Source organism: Rhynchophorus ferrugineus, unplaced genomic scaffold (genome assembly GCF_030347505.1).
Source record: "Rhynchophorus ferrugineus isolate W39M unplaced genomic scaffold, kcgeb_rfMv2 rfM8, whole genome shotgun sequence".
Classification (NCBI taxonomy): Eukaryota; Metazoa; Arthropoda; class Insecta; order Coleoptera; family Curculionidae; genus Rhynchophorus; species Rhynchophorus ferrugineus.
This window is the reverse complement of record NW_027472587.1, coordinates 35209746-35225795: the sequence shown is the minus strand read 5'-3', so window position 1 is coordinate 35225795 and position 16050 is coordinate 35209746. Positions and strand designations below refer to the sequence as shown.

Sequence of the window (16050 nt, the reverse complement as noted above, 5' to 3'; positions counted from 1 at the left end):
TATATGAGCAGAAAAGATGATCAGTAGTTAACATAATCAAAATGAAACTGAAATATACAGAATTATTTCATGTTAATTGCTTACAGAATGTTAACGCTTAATTAATCAATATATTATCAAGAAACAACAACGAAAACAAGACAGGAACTTTTGCTTTTATTAATCGAATTTAATTTCGAACGGTCAGCTTATTGTTTCTTTTGTTGTCGGCTGTTGTGCCCGCTCTATATTGCTCTATTCCTTGATCGATAGCACGACTAATGTTAAGGCAACGTTTTCCCTTATAACTAATATCACAAGAAACCAATTTAGCGTTTATGTAGCGTGTGGTCACAATAGGGTCATGATGAATAAACCGATAACACCACGACACAAAAACTAAACGGAATTAAAACGGCTACCGATGGTAATATTTACAGTTTACCATATTTTTATTGTTCGATGCAAGGACGAGTATATAGTGAGTGGAGCAAACGTAGAATAATTACGTGTAGCATTCGTTATAACATGGATATGACGCATTCACCATTTTGTCACTCGTCCAATATTCTATTTTTACTTGATGTTGATTAGAATTTAAATTGCTTTAATTATTAATTGTTTTTGACTGTTAGGATTGCTTCTGTTTACTATGTGGATATCAACGATCTTTAATGTTAATATTACCATTCGTATTCATTATGTATTGAATAGAAGTATTTAAATTACATACGTAGATTTTATCTTGCATTGCATTTCTCAGTCTATTTTCACATTTCTAAAACAAATCATAAATCCACCACTGTAGAAAGTTTCGTAAACCTCATAGAGGCCCTATTTTTGCCATTACTGTTTATTTATATTGGCTTTTTAACCCACTGTTTCAATGGCATTAGTTGTTGATGGTAGACAGTCAAATTAATGATTTTGGTCAATTTTTAGTAGTTGATGACGAGCAATTACATTACAGTCTCGGCAAACACTTGCATCATCTTTTTTGACGTCAATACAGGCTCTGAAACCGTTTAGGAAGCATATCCGGGCTTCAACCACAATTCTTATTGGCACAGTATTACCGCATGCAAATTTTAACTTGGATACTGTGAAAATGACGTCTAGTAACGAACCTTTGAACTGTAGGTGAAGGTGTGGTGGCTTAAAGGGTCGTAGCGGTCGCTACATCACTCCGTTCCTAGTGGAGCGTAGCTCTATGTGGTGCAGGTTCCGTAAGTGCACTCGCAATTACGCAATGAATCGCCTAGGAACTGATTATGAGATGGGGATCCCAACCTGAGCGAGGAGTTTTACGGGATCAGTTACCATCGAAGTTGTAGCAGGATGTCGTTCGTCTTGGAGCGTTCCAATTTGTTTGAGGGTACCTATAAGTGTGGTGCCTTACGTGTCCCGTTTCGTGATGCAAGGGTATTCATGTGTTGATGTTATGCATGATGGGCTTCTGTGGTTTTCGTCCATCACACTTCGATCACGTCGAGATCACCAATGGGTAGGAATGTTCGTCTGATCGGTCGGAATGTGTGGCTGTCGGTGCGATTGTTTGTCCGAACACTCACTACTATTTTGGGGAAGGAATTCACACGAGAACTGAAAACACTAGTTGAAGAAATACTTGTTTATTTCGATTTAAATTGATACATGTGTTCGACGGTAGAATGGACAGAATATTAGGTTACATAAAGGAAGTAGGGTAGCGCTGTGGAAGTACTGTTACAAGGGGGCAGAGAGAAGAAAAGATAGCTAGACGTCGTCGTGGTGGTCTTTTATAGCCGGGAACCACATGATCCCAATCAACCAGTGTTGCCAACCTTTGAACTTGCTGTAGGTGAACGTGTGGTAGCCTAAAGGGTCGTAGCGGTCGCTACAATTTAATACACTGTAACACCATCTGTTGTAAATCTCTTAAAATTAATTTATAGGTAGATATAATTAGTATCCAATTTATAAACATTACATAACAAACTAATATGAAAAACATTTTATAAATATCTATTAATAATTGTTATTATAGGAAGAAATCAATAACTTCGCTATAAGTGAAACAACGATAAACTAAGAATAACTCACAACACAAACACTAGAGAATATAAATCAGTATCAGCAGCATAATAAAATTGAAGGAATCCAGCTGATTGGATTCTACCTGTCGAAACTACAGAAGTTAACCTAATACCAACAATGAGTCCCTGAAAATAACCATTGCAAACTTAAGGCACCATCCCAAAGAACGTCTAGTCTGGTAGAACTAGGATGGTTGACTCTTATTATTTGTTGAACATGCATTTAAAACACCCATATTCTACTAATATCACCACTCAAGTTAGGTTTCTTTTATATATTATTCGTTATTGTGTATGTTTTAATACCTCGTCCTTTATTGCGCAATATTATCGCGTTATTTACTTTTGCTTTCATCATTATATCGCAGCATCTGCTGCGAATACCCGGCAATGAAATGATTTCGTTAATAATATCTCACACTGTTGATTTTTATATTAGCCGTTTTCCAAAGTACTCTCTCTCTCGCTCTCTATTCGCTACTAAATCGATATTGACGGAAATAAATATATGGGCTATATTTTTCGCAGTTCATTACTTCGGGTTTGGCCGACGAAAAGCCGACCAAATTGGCGTTAAGTGAAAAAGATCGACTCTGGCACATGCCCGTGTCGGAATAAAAAGAGGAGTTTACACGATGACAGATCGTGTCCCGGAAAATGGCCGTTTTGTTAGCCGGGTCTACCCGGTTTGGAGTTTGTCCAACTGAATGTTTTAATAACGAATATAAGATTTCATTACTTTCATATCAATTGAAAAGATTCGAGTGTATGTTGAGCAACTGCTGATTCTAATATCGAACTTGTCAAGGGTTGTAATCACAGACACCATTATTAACTTGGATACTGTGAAAATGACGTCTAGTAACGAATTTCCTTAATATGTTACCCGAAAATAGAAAAAAAAAGCAAATATAATCTAAGACGTCATAGATAATTTCCTACCAGTCAGTCAAATCTTTTTATTTATGTAAATAGAATAGAACCAATCCAGCCCAGCTTATTAAGGTATATACAAGAAGAATTTTCTACCATGAACATTTCTTTCCATTCCATTCTTTGCTAGTATTACTACTTCTGTTTTGCCCAGATTTTCGTTTTAATTTTTTTGCCTTTCTTGACAAAGGCAAGATTTTAAATTATTTGCCAACAACGCCTCATCCGTAATGTTTTCTGGCATGACACCAATATGGCTCCATTTAGTTCAAGCTGCATAAGCTCATCAAAATTTATCATATTTCCTTTCCAAGCTCTCTTTTAGCTGGGATGTTAAAGTAACAGTTGTTGTCCTGAATGTAAGCTAAAGCTGTGGCAATTGATTTAAATACTTCAGTGAATTCCTCCAAGTACTTTAGTTCTATATCTGAGAAAGCATTAATCTTACCAACTTATCCAGTCATAATTTTTCATTTACATCTGATAAGCTTCACTGTGGAACTGATGTCTACAACGCCATAATGTTTTATGAAATTCTTTCATGTCTATAGTGATCAAAAGACTTGCCTGGGGTAATATAACTCTTTCTTCCTAGTTTTATCTTTTATATTTACTGGTAACAACATATCATCATAAAAACGTCAGAAGAAGATGGCCAGTGTTGCCAAGATTGACATATTTAAGTTGTTATTTATTATTATACTGCATGGTTCTATATTTTGTGAAAATATGCTTTTGTTTTACTATTATTTTTTATAAATATCATTACCACTGATATGAAATTAGACCTAAAAGGAATAATCATTATTAGAATCCACTTAACTATGAATAAAACACAAAAATAAACTTACTGCGTATACAAGCAGTCCTAAAACTCTATCATGCCATTATACCTTAGTTTCATTTTTATACCCACCGATTATATATGACAGTATCATGCATCCTGTCAATATAAATATGTAAACTTAAACATTATTACAAAATATTCTCCCGTTTCCATATAATTTTTTATTATCACGACTTTATATAAAACAATATCGCGCATTATTATGTAATAAAACTCTACGATATCATAACGTAAACATGCCAAAAACTGCGCTTTGTTTCGGGACGCCCACGACGTAATTTCATCAAGTTTATTTCGTCGATAAATTCTGCCAATTTAACGGCCGAAGTGACTCAAAATGTCAGGTGCTCACACGGCTTACTCCGAAAATAATAAAAGTGAAATTAAGTACGGCATTTTAGAAATATCAACGTTAACCTATAAAACCTCAAATAAGAACTGTAATAAAAAGAACAAGTTTCTATGACACATTGTTAGATCGTACCGGTTATTGTATGCATGTTTTACATTTCTCTCTAAAAGAAATGCTATAATAGAGCGAGAGATTAACCTGAATATGAGTGTCATAATAAATAAGGTGAGACTATGAATTCATTTTTATTCTATTTTTTTTACATATTTTAAAGTGTCCTTTTACCGACTTGGGTTTATCTGGACTGGACCTACTATTTAACGTGGGCTCCGAACCACAGTCCTCGGCATTAAGCCTACAGACTGGCGAGTGACCAACTTAGAAATCATCCCAGAAGACATCCGGTCTTACCCAGCCTGGTTACTGGCGTGACTGGGCTCATTGTCGGATTTTACACTCTTGCCTAGGACAATCACAAACATAAATTTACGACCGCGCCCCAGCAGGTTTCGAACCCGCGGCTATCGCAACAGTAGGAGGACTGTTGATGATTTAACAATCTATCAAAATAACAAACATTCATCACAAGCAACAACCAAATCAAATAAGAACTGCAATAATGAGAGACAGAGAGAGAGAGAGAGAGAGAGAGAGAGATTCCTGAAAGAGAAATGTTATCCAGTAATTTTTATATAAATATCGAAAGATTAAAAGAGAAAAAGAGGGGGAAAGAGAAAGAGTGCTAGAAGGAACAAGAGTAATAGTTAGGGATAGAGAGAGAGAGAGCCTAATTAACTAAAGAGATTAATCTAAATATGAATCAGTAATAATAAATAAGATGAGACAATGAATTCATTTTAATTTTTCTTTTTCGTTTTTGTTCTATGAACCCCTGACACAATTTTGACGAATGTTTCAGGTAATTGTCTTAGTTTCACTCCAGAAGGGATTTTATGCTCTTATGAACTATTTTAACTCTTATATGAACGTCACAAAGTACACTGAAATCCAAACTAATAGTTTTTGATGTTGTAAATCCAACTTTAAAAAATAGTATATCACTACATAGTATAAAACAAAGTCGCCTTTTCTGTCCCTATATCCCTATGTGCGCTTAAATCTTTAAAACTACGCAACGGATTTTGAGGCGGTTTTTTTCAATAGATAGAGTGATTCAAGAGGAAGGTTTATATGTATAATACATGCATAATATACTAAGGCAACATTGCTAATTTTAGAGGTTTCTAACGTGATGTCGTAAATTAACCTATTTTTTTAGGCTTATTTAGCAATTAGCAAAAACGCTGCCTAACCCTACGAGTTAGATCAAATTAATGTACTACAGTATTGTACACCATAAAAAGGTCTACAAAAAAGTCCGCGATGGTATATGTTTATCTTTTAGGGATAACCCACATTAACCATTTTTATTGTTTACTTTTTACGTGAGAAAATGGCTTATTTACGAAGCTATTTTAAGCAATACGGCATTAATCCTTATCGAATTAAGTACCTTAAATACAGTGTGCAATTAATATAGATCAATATGGTTCCTTACAGCATGTAAATTAAACAAATATTTTCGGAGATATTACAAATTTAAAATTTGCGTTTAAAAATGTGTAATGTAATAAAAATTGTATGAATTTAGATATTCCAAAGATAGCAGGAAATCTTCATAGTAAGTATAGGGGAAGAGGAATTGTTTTACTCCAAATTTAATGCGTGCAGGCCAAGGGCAGTAATGAATGAACCAAAAATACTGGATCGATTTTAATCATGTTTTCACTGAGTGACATAGGCATATATATTGTATGCCCGTGCAAAGTCGGAGCGGGCCGCTATGTTTTTATATACAACGTTCATATTTTTTCTGTAGTGTATTTAATTTAGTATCAGCATTGCACCTGTGCGAAGCCGGGGCGGGTCGCTAGTTCAATATAAAACAACAACCAAATCTGCCAATTATTTTCCAACAAAGATACAATTGATAACAAAGTAGCAGTTTTGTTGACTATTGTTATAAGCACGGTCGTAAAAATAATAATCTAGGATAACCAACATGTTTATTTAAAAATTTATTGTAATATTTTTTCATGTCAACTAGAAATCAACTTTTGAAGATTATTTATTTGTTCTTAATGCTTATATGTAAATAACTTGACTATTGTTCTCAATCTATTGATCCAGTATTTCCTTGTACTGAATAAAACAACGGATTTAACTAGTAGTTTTAATACAATTATTATGACTTGTTTACTTGGTGATATGACAGACATTTTTTGTAGATTACAAAACAATTTTTTTTATAGATAGAACTCCGTCGAAAGGGAAATAATTCATATAAAAACTGGCGGAAGATGATTCACAGACATCGTAAACATAAAAGCAAACATTTCCAGTTGGTGGGTAAATAAGCAATAAAGGGTAGAAAATTAACGATCAATATAAAAATGTAACGACAATATAATGATAAATGTCTAAAACGATTTTATATGATTCGTACATAAAACTAAATAACAAGAATTTCGCATTGTCTACCTTATATCATCTTAGATTAAATATATTTTACAATGTTTTTAAATTGTCTTCAAACGGTATAACTTGTTAAACAATATCAAATAGCTGAATGTTCAATATTGTGTTTTGTCCTGATTATGATTATGATTATGATGGTTTACTATATTCTGTCTCATTCATTCATTATATTGGCAAACATTTAATTTATGGTATTACCAGGAATAACGTTGATATATAGTATATTCAAATTTTGTTCTATAAATTAATGGAAGTAATATTAATTATTTATAAATAATTCTTATATAACGCGGAAAATTGGATTTGATTCTAAAAAATATGTATAGGATAAAAATATGTACGAGGGTTGCTAGAGAATTGCAAAGAGAGAAATTTAATCGAAATATTCTCTGTCTCAAGTCACTGTAAACAACACAAGTTGTGCTAAAATCGTAAAGCGTTCTGATGCATGTTTTGGTTATAAAGGTCAAACTTCCAATTGTAAACGTCAGATGGAGCCTAACAATACTGCTAAGCCACAAAATAGAAATAGCAACACTCGTGTACTCAGATTAGTTAATATATTTCTACTCTTAATAGCATATTGCACTATTTCAATCATTTTCTTACCTTATTTATGTAAATTGTGGTTTATGTAGAGATAAAAATTAATTATGAATCTAGGATTCCTATACATCGTGAAAGTATTCTAAATTAATGTTAAACCATTTACACGTTATTAGTTATAATTGAGTTTTCAACTAGTTGTAAAAACACGTTCAGCCAGTCACCGCCATTGCTGGTTACGCCATTAATCTTTATTATTATCTCGGAGTGGCCTAGTAGTTGCTGGATCTTACTTTAATGGCAAATTGAACCGCCCTACATTCCTAACCTGAGTTAAGGTCTGTTTAAGTGGCTGTTATCAATCAGTTTTGGTAGCTCAGTGTGTGGCTCGATCGAAATTATTTTAATGCAGACCTAGGGATTATCTGGTTTGGTAAGTGGGCAGTCGATTTAGCATAATCTTCTTATTTCCATCGTAATGGATTCAGGTTTTATACGTATTACGCTATAGAGAGGAATACATTTCAAATATCTGCTGTTTTCTTGAAGTTGTTTAAATATTGGGAACATAATAGTAGAGTAGAATATACGAGGATAGTTTAATAAGTCAGCGATTTTCTGAGTGAAAGATGTTTTTTCGACAAAAAAGGCTTTCCATTTCTCAACAGAGTACATTTAATTTAGTATTTTTCAAGTGTTTTACTGCTTTCAAGTAATAAAATTTCTCAAGACCGCAAAATAGACGTTTGTTTCGGTGATGAACTCTTCATTCCACCTAGATCTCTTACCATACAGCCATTCCTTCTGGCTTAGAAGGAGAAAATAGTGTCAGGGACAAAATCTGGAGAATATGGTCGATGTAGTAGCAATTCGTAACCCAACTTATGGATTTTTTGCCATTGTTACTATAAACATGTCTATTTGTGCATGTGTTTTGACGGGATAACACTTGTTCTTCACTAACAACGGTCGTTGTTCCTTCAAATTAACATCAGATCTGCCGAAAAGCTTAGAAATATTCACCAATGGTCGTTTTACTCTTTTCAAGCTAACGGTCAAAAAGAAAATAAGGTTATTTACTTGAATATGAAGAATGAAGCAAAAAAATAAAAAGCTAATAATTTTAAACATTGGATTATTTAATAGTGTATTATTTATTCAAGATGATGACTCAAATAATGCTCAAAGAATCAGTGCACAGAGGGTTTGTGGAAATAACAGTGTAAAAATGATTATGAAAACTGACAAGATATTTGACAATTTGATGTACACTACAGCTTTACTGTGCGAAATTTAAAAATTAGCATACCTAGCGGTCTCCATCTTGCTTACAAAAACTAGGGAGCGTTATTTTCTGCAGAACACACCCATTAAGATCTCTAAATCTCTAATCTTCAAACGTACTAAAATGATAAATGATAAAATGTATTTCAATTAAAAATATCAGATATGTATTTATGTTTCTATTACTTACACATTTTTTATATTATTTCGCAATTTTATTTAGGTATGAAATTTTTGATATATAGATAACGATGATAACGATAATGATGGTATTGATAATATTCCTCTCTTTTTCTTTTTGCAAACTTTATGACTTTCGTTATTCGACGTTTCTTGAAGCCGATGGATCGCATACGTGTCGTACCGGAGAAAAGGAAAAAGTTATTATGCAATGTTTGGATTCGATTTTGATTTATCTAACTTGCTGATAACTGTGGGAAATGTATATATTAAATTGCAAATATTGGCAACTCTAGACGCTCGTTGGAAAGGTGGCACTTCGAGTGACTTACAGGGAAGTGAACAAGATGTAATATGTGATTGGCTAGTGAACGTTTGCGCACTTAAAAAACAATCATTTTTTTTTTTTCAATTTGGTTATGTATGGCTTTGCATTGTTTATAGGCTCGTAGTTCGATAACAAGTACATTTATGATTCACCATTATAAATTAGCATACCTAGCAGTCTCCATCTTACTTACAAAAACTAGGGAGCGTTATTTTCTGCAGAACACACCCATTAAGATCTCTAAATCTCTAATCTCTAAACGTACTAAAATGATAAATGATAAAATGTATTTGAATTAAAAATATCAGATATGTATTTATGTTTCTATTACTTACACATTTTTTATGTTATTTCACCATTTTATTTAGGTATGACATTTTTGATATATAGATAACGATGATAACGATAACGATGGTATTGATAATATTCCTCTCTTTCTTTTTTTGCAAACTTTATGACTTGCGTTATTCGACGTTTCTTGAAGCCGATGGGTCGCATACGTGTCGTACCGGAGAAAAGGAAAAAGTTATTATGCAATGTTTGGATTCGATTTTGATTTATCTAACTTGCTGATAACTGTGGGAAATGTATATATTAAATTGCAAATATTGGCAACTCTAGACGCTCGTTGGAAAGGTGGCACTTCGAGTGACTTACAGGGAAGTGAACAAGATGTAATATGTGATTGGCTAGTGAACGTTTGCGCACTTAAAAAACAATCATATTTAAATTTTTTTTCAATTTGGTTATGTATGGCTTTGCATTGTTTATAGGCTCTTAGTTCGATAACAAGTACATTTATGATTCACCATTATAAATTAGCATACCTAGCGGTCTCCATCTTACTTACAAAAACTAGGGAGCGTTATTTTCTGCAGAACACACCCATTAAGATCTCTAAATCTCTAATCTCTAAACAACTAACTCTAAAAATATCAGATATGTATTTATGTTTCTATTACTTACACATTTTTTATGTTATTTCACCATTTTATTTAGGTATGACATTTTTGATATATAGATAACGATGATAACGATAACGATGGTATTGGTAATATTCCTCTCTTTCTTTGTTTGCAAACTGATTGATTATTCATATATATATTTCAATTAAGGTTAATTGAACGGAGAAATCAAGACGTAGCTGAATGATGGACACCAAATCATCATTTGGTCCCAATAAATCAATTGATTTTTCGGGACGATATCCTACAAATTATTTTTATGTGCGAAGCGCCGTCACTTTATGAAGTGGAATATGTTTTAAATTGATTATTTGGCAATCACGCATTGTTTATCGCTTTCTAAATGTAAAAACGCAAACTAGCCCAGTCGTGTAAGTCAAAAAAAGAGGATCGACGTCGAAATGAGGCATAATAATTTGTTTGTAAATCCATATAAACCTTTATTTTGACATTCTAGAAGTTGTCTCAACAGTCTCTTAAAGTCTCTTAAGATATTAAAGATCAAAATTCGTTTTTTTTACAAATATCTCGCTATATGACTTTGCATTTATTTGTTTGCATTTATAACGAATATTATAGGAAATAAAATTCTCAACAACTTTCGTTTCAAACATTTTTTTATACATTCAACTGTTTTTGAGATAGAGCATATTATTATAAAAATGCTATATATAGCTATATTATGTTATAGCTATTTAAAGCATAAGGGAAGATCAACCATGGATCCCGATAAATAATACACCATATAAAGTTGATATATCGTTACAAAATATATAATTGCAAATAATTAATAAAAGTACATTTTTATTTAGACGTACTGTTTTATACATTATTTTAGTTTGTAAAACATCCATCCCCATATATGAATTTCAGCTGAAATATTTTTGAAAATAATTACATCTTACATTCGATATGAAATTAATTTATTACTACTGTTTCCATATTAATGAAAGTGTTAATACACAGGCAAGGCAAATACATTTCCCAAATTAAAATAAAACTAAACTACTTAAGCTAAAGTTAAGAATACTATACTATACACTAAACAAGTTCCTGTGGTTTGGTTCGCTTCAATCTTCTAATTTCCTACGTGTTGTCCAGTAGCTGTGTTACTTCCACGTAGCTGTGATGTAGCTAATTTATTTCATGTTTTAAGACGAACTCTTGGATCACTTCGTGTATCCATTTGATTTTGAGGTCATCGTGCAGTTCTTCGTTGGTTACCTGCGATAAGTATTGGTAATTAATCGTAGAAAATGTTTTGGTGCTACCCCATATTTGCACCCTATAGGTCCAAGTTGGCTTGACTGACTAATAAAGCAATGTCTTTGATTTTATTTTAAGCTGAGGGTATCTTCCGACTAACGAGTACAGTTGCTAGCCTAATCTCTAACATGATTTCCAATTTACCCTGCCATCGAGATGTACTGTTTGAGAAATCGGGCATCCCTCAATTGATGTAATTATGTTTTCATCATTTCGACACAATATCAAATTAACATGGACATATATATAGATATTAAGCCGTATTTTCCGGTCTCTAGTTCATTTGTAGATCTCGTTGACCGCTACTTGTACTTTTTCTACAGCCTTAAATACATATACATATCATGCCATAATAACCGTGTCGTCGACAAATGTTCCAAGAACTACTCTTTTGCTGTTGAGATATCAGCAGTGTAGAGCAGAAATAGTAGTGGTCCCAAGTTTAAGTGTTTTAAAAACTAAAAATTTTCTTTTGAAGACATATGATTCCAGCAGTCGACAGTAATTCCGCGATAGCAATTTGCTCACTTTGTAGATTAATCCCAAACGTCATAGATGATCAAAAGCTTGTGAGACGTCCAGGAATATTACAAGGCAGTATTTTTTTTCTTCGAATGCCGATATGCTCTTACTCTGTGCACTTCGAGTATGCACGGGTCGATTGTCGAATGGTGCTTTCAAAATCTAAACTGGAAATCTAGCACTTCTTTAAATGGTTTAATGCGTTTTAACGGCAGTTTCTCAAATAATTTTGATATCGCAGGTAGCGGCGAAATAGGGTTATAATATACAACTTATTCTGCCGGTTTATCAGGATCTTTAAGTATTATCATTCGAGCAACCTTAAGACATTCTGGAAAACTTTCGGAACGTCAAAATAAGGGTTTATACGGACTTACAGCTTATTATCTGTTACACCGAGGTGAAACCCATAATATGACTGGACTAAACGACCGACCGAGCAAAAAAAACCACTCGCGGTAAATTGGCAAACGAGATGGTTGTTGACCTCTCTCCGGACAAGAAACGTTCGCACAAGACACAGTTTTATTTTTAAATCGCCGAACGGGTTGCCGCCGTATGACATATCCCGTACCATGTGGGTATTCTCTATCCGACGAGGTACATTTTTAGAATGTTTTATTCGCCGTCGCCGATGATACGTCATTAAAATTTATGACTTTCGTTATTCGACGTTTCTTGAAGCCGATGGATCGCATACGTGTCGTACCGGAGAAAAGGAAAAAGTTATTATGCAATGTTTGGATTCGATTTTGATTTATCTAACTTGCTGATAACTGTGCGAAATGTATATATTAAATTGCAAATATTGACAACTCTAGACGCTCGTTGGACACGTGGCACTTCGAGTGACTACAGGGAAGTGGACAAGATGTAATATGTGATTGGCTAGTGAACGTTTGCGCACTTAAAAAACAATCATATTTAATTTTTTTTCAATTTGGTTATGTATGGCTTTCCATTGTTTATAGGCTCGTAGTTCGATAACAAGTACATTTATGATTCACCATTATACGATTATGATTATCAATATTTCAGAAAAATTGGAGGAATTGAAGGTTAAAACACTTAACTCAAATTAAAATCAAACTTGTATCAATAAATACTTATTATGTTGGCCAAGTTTACTAGTATACCCCTTTTCTTCACTAAATAACTTAAAATAATATAAATAAAAGCTTTAATAAACATGGTATATTTCAATATCAGTGACCTATTTGCTTTACATTTGTTTTTTTTTTCCACAACACCACCACTGTAGATAGTATCAGTACAGTACCCGCCGGCTTAGTTAATGCAGTGGTAAAGCGACAGGACGGTCTCGGCGACGGCGACTGTTGCGATAGTCGCGGGTTCGAATCCTGCTGGAGCATGCTCGTAAATTTATGTTTGTTATTGTTTAATATTTGTCATTGTCTTGGGCAAAAGTGTAAAATCCGACAAGGAAAATTATCCCAATAACGCAAGTAACCAGTCTGAGTAAGACCGGAGGTCTTCTGTGGTGATTTATAAGTTGGTCCGTTTTAAGTTAATGCCGAGGACCTTGGTTCGGAGCCCATATTAAACTGTAAATCCAGTCCAGATAAACCCTCGTTGATAAAAAAGGAGACTTAGTGTCAGTACCTATTCCTTACATATTCTTATCAAATATATGTATTTACACAACAATGAGTTTTCCAAATTACCATATCCTGGCAATTTTGTTGATATTCTCACATCTAGAATATGTTTTTCATTTCGAGAGACCACAGGAAAATGAACTATACGAAAATAAAATCTACATCTGGTTACATCTATTATTTCATAATTCTATAAATTTCAGCTGAAAATAACAATACACTAATTATTTATTGTTAATCAAAGAGTTGAATAAATTATAATGTAACTATACATCAATTCAAGTTTATGAATAAGTATTATTCTCAGTATCTGTTGGTATATTATATATTACTACTGCAAAATCCATTGGAAAACACACACACACACACATATATATATATATATTATATAAATTTTGTTATGGCATATTAAATTATATCTTCTAATCAACAATGTTACTGTTCATTTTCATTCGCCACGCGCTCGTGCGTTGTTCGTCCATCGGCAATAAATTTGACCTCAGTGCCGGTCACGTTCTTGCGTGTGATACAAAAAGAAAATTTTTTCGAAAAATATTAAAATCTAGACTGGACACACGTTATTTGGAATAGTTTATTGTTGTAACCAGAAAAAAACTTAGTCGGCTTCTAGAGTAAGTATTTGGTCCCAGATCGGCAGCGAACCTGTTAATCAAAGAGACATAACATTGTGTACTTTAACGAAGAATATTACGTGAGGATTATCAGGGAATACATTGTTTTGAAAAATCTGTCTTGTCAGGTTGCTTTTAATTTATCCCACCCGGTCTCAGACGTTTATTTTTCTACAGAGGGAGATTTTGGGGCTTGTTTATGTAAACATTTGTTATGAACTGAAACCTGATATTTCCTTCAAGTATTAAATTGCGAACTTTTTATCCATTTAACACACAGTATTATTGTGGTGTATAGCGAATCGACGCAACGTTATGATTTAATTAATACGTACACCATTGAAAACATGCGAGCAGATTTCGTGCTGCAGATGTTCCAGAAAAATTCGTTAAACTGTGGCATTTAAAACCGGTCCGCTATATTTAAAATCGTGCAAAAACTTTCAGCGATTTCCGCTCTCATTACAAGTACAATATTTGCAGTAGATAGCAGTATGTTGTTGCTTGATATTTCTCTTTTAATCCGATAATGTGTATGGTTATCAAATTGGGTCAGTTTTACAATTCACTTTGCGAATAGGAAATCCAAGATAAAAATGTAAAATATACCTGGTGTGTTCGCTAAAGAAAACACGCTATTTACGATGGATAATTAAAATGTACTTATTCAAATCTATTCTATAAAATTTCGTACGGATTCGGGAATGGATTTCTTCTTTGAGAAAAACCTAATGTTTCCTTGCAATTCTCTTGATTTCCTCAGGACTCTATCCTGGAAAATTTGCATTGTACTTATATTAGTTTTCGCGGAACATCCCCATACAACACGTTTCAATACTGATACGTGAATTGCACATGCACTAATTTACTTTCGTTAATCATTTCGTTTCAAATGGATCTGCCACATGAGAAAGTTACTGTTAAGGAAGTAAAACAAACAATACATAAAGAAATCAATTCTAAAAAAGCTCCTGGTTTTGACCCAATAACTGGAAAAATCCTAAAGAACTTTCAGGAAAGTGCATCAAATCGGTAACATTCATATTTAATGCCATGCTAAGACTTAATTACTTTTCTAGCACTTGGAAAGTGACTGAAATCATTTCTTATCGTTCTATAAGCCTGTTACCGGTGATCTCTAAACTATTCTAAAAACTATACATCAAAAGACTCAGAATAATCGCAGAGAAGATAATTAAATACGAAACAATAGAACAAATACATAGATTAGTCAATCAAATTAACAAAAACTTAAACAATAAAAAATATTGGTCCGCTGCATTTCTCGATATTTCTCAGGCCTTCGACAAAGTGTCGCACACTGGACTGCATGTTAAATTGAAAAAGCTTTTGCCCCATACGCACTTTCAACTGCTTTTTAACTACATTTTATTGTCAAACAGGGTGACGAATACACTGACCTACACCCAATATATTCGGATGTTCCGCAGGGCAGTATTCTAGACCCATTGTTATATCTATTCTATACACCTAACCTAACGACCCCAAGAAACACTATTGTTGCAACATATGCTAACGATACAGCGGTTTTATCATCACACGATGATCCAGTATCAGCCACAAAAAAACCTCCAACTTTCTCTTAACGAAGTCGAATTGTGGTTCAAAACGTAACGTATCAAAGCAAATGAGACAAAATCTACCCATGTGACATTTACCCTTTGTAGAAGAACATGACCGTCAGTAAAATTGAATCATCATGAATTTCCGCAAGCAGACAACGTTAAATATCTGGGAATGTATTTCGATCGACGTTTGACATGGAAAAAACATACAGTGACAAAACGCAAACAGTTTGGACTTGAACTAAACCAAATGTATGGGCTGATAGGGCGTAAATCTAAATTATCATTAGATAACAAGGCTTTGGGGTATAAGTCAATACTTAGGCCTCTTTGGACCTATGTTATTGAACTGTGGGGTACTACTAGCAAATCTAACATAGACCATAGAGACCGGGGGT

General features: G+C 33.5%; 1 protein-coding gene and 1 long non-coding RNA gene across 5 annotated transcripts in view; both read left to right on the top strand.

Moving 5' to 3' along the window:
* The window catches only part of LOC143201165 (hypoxia-inducible factor 1-alpha), a 377382-nt gene that overhangs the window by 242044 nt on the left and 119288 nt on the right, over nt 1-16050 (top strand). The gene's annotated exons all lie outside the window — the stretch shown is intronic.
* On the top strand, nt 1508-8383 carry LOC143201171 (uncharacterized). Its single transcript, XR_013006898.1, has 2 exons — nt 1508-4314; nt 4417-8383. It is a non-coding gene; the product is annotated as an uncharacterized LOC143201171 (long non-coding RNA).